The sequence below is a fragment of the Staurois parvus genome, unplaced genomic scaffold, assembly GCF_062004578.1.
Source record: "Staurois parvus isolate SC_StPar_1 unplaced genomic scaffold, SC_StPar_1.0 ptg001400l, whole genome shotgun sequence".
NCBI lineage: Eukaryota > Metazoa > Chordata > Amphibia > Anura > Ranidae > Staurois > Staurois parvus.
In genome coordinates, this window is record NW_028319196.1 from 411,338 (window position 1) to 417,337 (window position 6,000).

The following is a 6,000-nucleotide window of genomic DNA, read 5'->3' on the forward strand; positions in this document are numbered from 1 at the left end:
GGAGAAAATTGGATCATGCTTTGCTGGGTTTTTTTTGCCTTGCTCTGGATCAACTGTGGGTGTGGGGTTATATCTTTTTTTTTTTTTTTGATGGTTGAAGTGGAAGGACATTTGTCTTTTTTTCAGCCAGATTGGCTATGTAACTATGTAACAACTGAAGATAGCTGTCGTTAGAGCCTGGCAAAGCATCAGAAGGTAGGAAACCCAGCCTTTGGTAATGTCCATGGGTTCCAGACTTCAGGCAAAGCATCAGAAAGGAGGAAACCAGTTTTTGGTAATGTCCATGGGTTCCAGACTTCAGGCAAAGCATCAGAAAGGAGGAAACCCAGTCTTTGGTAATGTCCATGGGTTACAGACTTCAGGCAAAGCATCAGAAAGGAGGAAACCAGTTTTTGGTAATGTCCATGGGTTCCAGACTTCAGGCAAAGCATCAGAAAGGAGGAAACCCAGTCTTTGGTAATGTCCATGGGTTCCAGACATTGCCAGTAAAGGATTCTCAACAAAATATTAAAAATGAACATTTTATTTATGATTTATATTCATTTGTCCAATTACATTTCAGTCCCTGAAAATGGAGGGACTGTGTATAAAAATGGATGCAGTTCCTAAAATTTGTACTTGATATTTATGTTCAATCCCTGGAATTAAAGCTGAAAGTCTGCACTTCAAATTAATTTGGATTGTTTTGTTTCAATTTATTCTGGTGGCATAACAGGGCCAAAAGTATGAAAATTGTGCCTGTGTCCAAATATATATGGACCTAACTGTACCTGTATGCATATTATGCTGTTGCCACATGTACTCAGTAAATTACTAATATCAATTTATAGGAATACAAGAATGTGTCTTCCTGGGAGGCACAGTGACAGATGTGTGTGTACTGTTTATGGGTCACTGGCCGGCCAAGGCCTCATTAGCTAGGTGCCGAGCTGTCTGTGAAAGCTGTATCCTTTCTCACCTAGGAAGAGATAGGACCAGTTTTTCCAAGAGAGCTGGAGTCTCACTGGCCAAAGTACCTGTGTAATTTCACACCTCGTGAAAAGATAACGGAGCCTTCCCAGGAGTTCAAGGCATTCCCAAGAAGCCCACACCAGATAACATTTTTAAGAAATCAATTTTTTCCTTATGTCACATATCTTGGAATATGAGAGACTGACATAAAAGCCGGACATCTCATCGGATGGACAATGAGCAGGCAAACAGTTTGATGGGTCACTCGCCTTATCTCGGGCGCACAGGAAGGCAGAGAAATAGATCTCGCGAACCGTGTAGCATACAAATTCATATCTAAATAATCCCCAGGCTTGTCTGCATAATAATATACCTGCGGGTGGATTGTCGCTTGTGCAGATGGGAAGTTATGAACCAGAATATGAATTATGAAAGATGTGGGCTCCAGTTTAGGGTTCCGCCCGACGATCCCTCCCTGAACGGGATTGGTCTTTCACTTCAGAACCACCCCCTGCTGGGAAACTTTAAAGCAGGCTGTCAAGCCTAAGAGAAGTTAGTGTTGAAGACATCTCCAATTTTAACATCAATATACCACCTGGGGAGACCTGTGCCTTTCGCTCTGAAACATGGTCTGCTTACGTCCAAGGCTTAATGGCAAGTAACTTAACCCTTTAACTTCTCAGTTATCTCTTTGCTGTGCTGTTTTCTGTATATGTATATATATATCTTAGTTACATCTTCTCTGTAAATATTTTATTGCACCTGTTTGACCCTTTTAGTAATAAATCTCTCTTTCTGAAAGTGTTGAACTGTTTCTGTAGCTCTTAATTGCAATTTATGAATCCCTGCCTTTAAAGAGACGCTACTGTTTGTTTTAACCCTCTGTATAACAGGTCTGTATTATGACCAGGTTATGCAGTCGATTATATCAACCATTATAGTGTTATAGCTGAGCACCAAGTTTCCTCTTTCTCTGATCAAAAAGGAGGTGGTGGCAGTGTGAAGGGGTTAATTGCGTAATTAACCACCCAGTAACAATCGATTCAGGCTGCTGGCACATCGATCGGTATCCATTAGCTGGAAAATCGTTGAGCAGGGTGCAGCTGGGTGTGGCATTGTTACGCACGTCACATCGCGGTTTTAGATCGGCCAGTTCTTCGGTCATGAGTTTGGTGAGAAGGTTTGGGGTCTGACGCCGCGATCGTGACAGGATGTACTGTTGGAAGCTGAAAAATCCAGTCACCATAGTTCTACCTACACAGGAGACCCCACATTCTCAAGGCAAAAAAAGGTTTAAAATGTAGGGCATCATTCAGCCCTGGGTATTGAGCTGCTGCTAACAGATGCATCCATCTTGCTTCTCTTTGGAGGATACGGTGGTCCCAGTCACCCCCTCTTGCATCCAGGTGCACCCTCTCAAAAGCAAAGAACTTTACACAGTTTGCATTTTTGTTGTGATGCCATGGGCCATGTCTGCCTATAGGAGATGAAATATTTCAACAATTCTGCTTGGTCTTGCCACAACTACAGGTCATCATATAGATCATCATGCCCTGAGATTCCCCATGATCATTGTGAGATGGCAATGAGAATCTGGCATGTTATATGATTGTGCCGTTTATAACAATATCTTGATGTCTGTTGACCTCAAATGTTATTATTTTTGTACAATAAATATATGAATATTTCACATATGGTGTGGTACCTTGAAAATCATAGTAGTTTTTGGTAGGAATTGGGTTAAATTTCTCTGTTCAGAGGAAATGATTTCTCTGTTTCTCATCCCTGCAAACCAAGGGTGCACAAAATCACATACACACACACACACACATATATATATATATATACTGTATATATACACGTGATTTGTATTTCCGGGTAGGGGCACACATGCACCGCCTTTGCATTGACAGCTTCAGATTTCAGTCACCGGGTCCCAGCCGGAGATTCGCCGCCGGCGATCGTGGAGTAACACTGACAGGGAAGAGACCGGTAAGTAAACAACACAGGTCTCTCTGCTGCCAGCAAGGACATGCTGCTGTGTATTTCTCTGCACAGCAGAGAAAAACACAGCAGCATGTTTACCTAGTAAAACAGCACACAGTTAACTCTTTGATTGCCCCAGATGTTAACCCCTTCCTGCCCAGTGTCATTAGTACAGTGTCAGTGCTTTTTATTAGCACTCATCACTGTATTAGTATCACTGGGGATGTCAGTGGCAGTTATTTCCCACCCAGTGTCAGAATGCCTGCCACAGTCCCGCTATAAGTCGCTGATCGTCGCCATTACTTGTATATAAAAAAAAAAATTAAAATCCCAGTATATATACCGCCATTTGCAGACGCTATAACTTTCACGTGAATCAATTCATTTACACGTATTTGGATTTTTGTTTAGCAAAAACATGTAGCAGAATACATTTAGGCCCTAATTTATGACAAAATTGTATTTTTTAAATTTTTTTACTAGATATGTTTTATAGCAAAAAGTAAAAAAAAGTTTTTTAAATTGGCAGGTTTTTTTCTGTTTATAGCGTTAAAAAATATAAACCGCACAGGTGATCAAATACCACCGAAAGAAAGCTCTATTTGTGGGACAAAAAGGACATACATTTAAGTACAGCATTGCATGACCGCGCAATTGTCAGGTAAAGTAATGCAGCGTCGTATCGCAAAAAATGGCTTGGTTAGGAAGGGGGGGAAATCCTCTGGAGGTCGAGTGGTTAAAAGCAACCAGCACCGGGACAAGATCATCCAGCGCCCAGGGCGAACATGGCAAAATGTGAATCAGTAAAGGAATAACAGGAAAAAGAGTGGCCATTAAACAATGCAGCTGCTGTATTGATGTATATCCTCGCTGTCCATTGCTCATCTTGTGGAGAGATATGCTGGATAAACCATAAAGATTTCCTGTTATTTCCTCGCTCTCTATGTCTGTCCCTCTGCTCTGAGGGCTCTCAGTCCAATCAATAATATATTTATAGAGAGTGATTGTCATGTTTCACATGACTGTCATATGCCTTTAAGTGTTCTTTGTATTTTGTCTCTGCTCCTCCCTTTCCTCTGGTTTAGTTCATGCTGTATAGATAGCCCCACCCCTTTTCCCAGTAAGGCATTGCAGCTCTAGCCTCATGTCATGAAGCAGATCACATTATGATCTTTTGACCTATCCAATGTTCATTGTTGTAAGATTCTCTCAGTTTATGGAATAAACTTCACAAGATCTACAAGGTGTCATCTGGATTGAGTCACTTCCTGCGTTATTCAACTAAGATTGGAGTTATCACTATCTCATCACAACTGTAAGTTACAGAGATCACACTTTCAATGCTTAGATTGGAGAGACAGAACAATGATTGTTAACCAAGCATATTGTATGGATGACATTTGATTAATTAGATCCAGGGCTATTACCTCTGACCCACAACTTTCTTTTAATATTGGGTTTATGTAACTATTTGTGTGTTATTTTAACCTTCCTGGAGGTAATCCCAAGTGTGACTCGGGGTTCATTTTCAGTACCAAAAGTGGTAACCCCGAGCCACACTCAGGATTACTCCATAGTGTTTCTCCTGCTTTCCCCCCAATCCCTACCTTGCCCTGCAATCCCACTGTGTCTTCCGGCCATGTCCTCTGGCCGATGCCGGCATCCGTCTTCTATTCCCTGCGAGCGTCAGTACGCACGGGGGCGGAACCGGCAGGAAATTCACAAAAGTAAAAATATGACATACAATACATTGTAATCTGTTAATTACATTATTGTATCAAACCATTTCACATACATTTTGTTCCTAGTGCTTTGTCCAGTGCCCTGCCTAGACTTTTAGGCTCCATGTACACGGGACATTTGGAACACTTCTGAACAATGGAAACTGACTGCAGGAAAACATTGGTTTAAAAAACATGTTTAGCCACGTTTGCATACCACATTTATGCGCATTTGCGTTTAGAAGCGTTTTTTAAAGATAACCTCAGGAGACCTTCCAAAATGCCCAGAAAGCACTGAAAAATAGTAAAAATGAACTATTTTAGACATTTTGGGAGAAAGAGAGAGCAGAAGCAGAGAGAGCAGTATTTGTTGAGATTAGCTTTTTTTTTGTGGTGTTTGGATGTGTTTTAGCTCCTTTCTGTGCAGAAATTATTGCATCAGTGTCTAACATATTTTCTTTCATGCGATACCTCGAAGTATGGTATACCGGGTCCATTTGAGTACCGGGAAAAAGCTTTGCATGCATTTTTCATGATGAAAAAAGGCTCTTGACAGCATCTGGAAATGGAAGAGTTAAAAAAATGTTCCAAATGCAAACGCTTATAAACTCATTTAGCCACGTCTGAAACGCTGATAAAATCTGCTCCTGAACACAAGTTTGGTGCATTTGAAAAAACGACTGTAAACTCAACTGCCTGGAAACGACTCTGTGTACACGGACACATAGGAAAACATTAGAGAGAGTTCAGGGGCTGCTGAAAAAAAACGCAGAAAAGATCCTAAATGTGAGTTTATCAGCTGCAGTGTACATAGAGCCTTACTTTTCTTTGTGCCTGGAAACATGAGAACGTCCATGGCATCCAAAAAGCATCCCTTTAGGTCAAAAATGGTATTAGACCAGCAAGAAAACCGAGACAGTGAATTAGAATCACTTGCAGAATTGAGCGATAGTGATTTGTGGGGAAATTCGTCTTCAGACACTGATGTTATTGAATTAAATGTATTATTATTTTTTATAATTATTTATTATATTTTATGATTTTGTGTGTTTATCATACCCGGGGTGTTTACTAGACTCTTGTTCGGACAGATTTAAGTGAGTTATTCCTAAGAATTACAGGCCTACAATATAAATCAATTTCCATGCAAAACAATGTACCGCTTTGACATTCAAAAATATTGATTAGTTAGACCGCCAGGGAGGTTAATCAATAAAAGTTCATTATTGCTATCAAATGATCTCTGGCAATACTCTAATCATAAACTAGACTTTTCTCTCGATATTTCAAATATTTTGGGTTTGAGGTGTTGAGCCAAAGCCATTTTTTATGTGCAAAATAT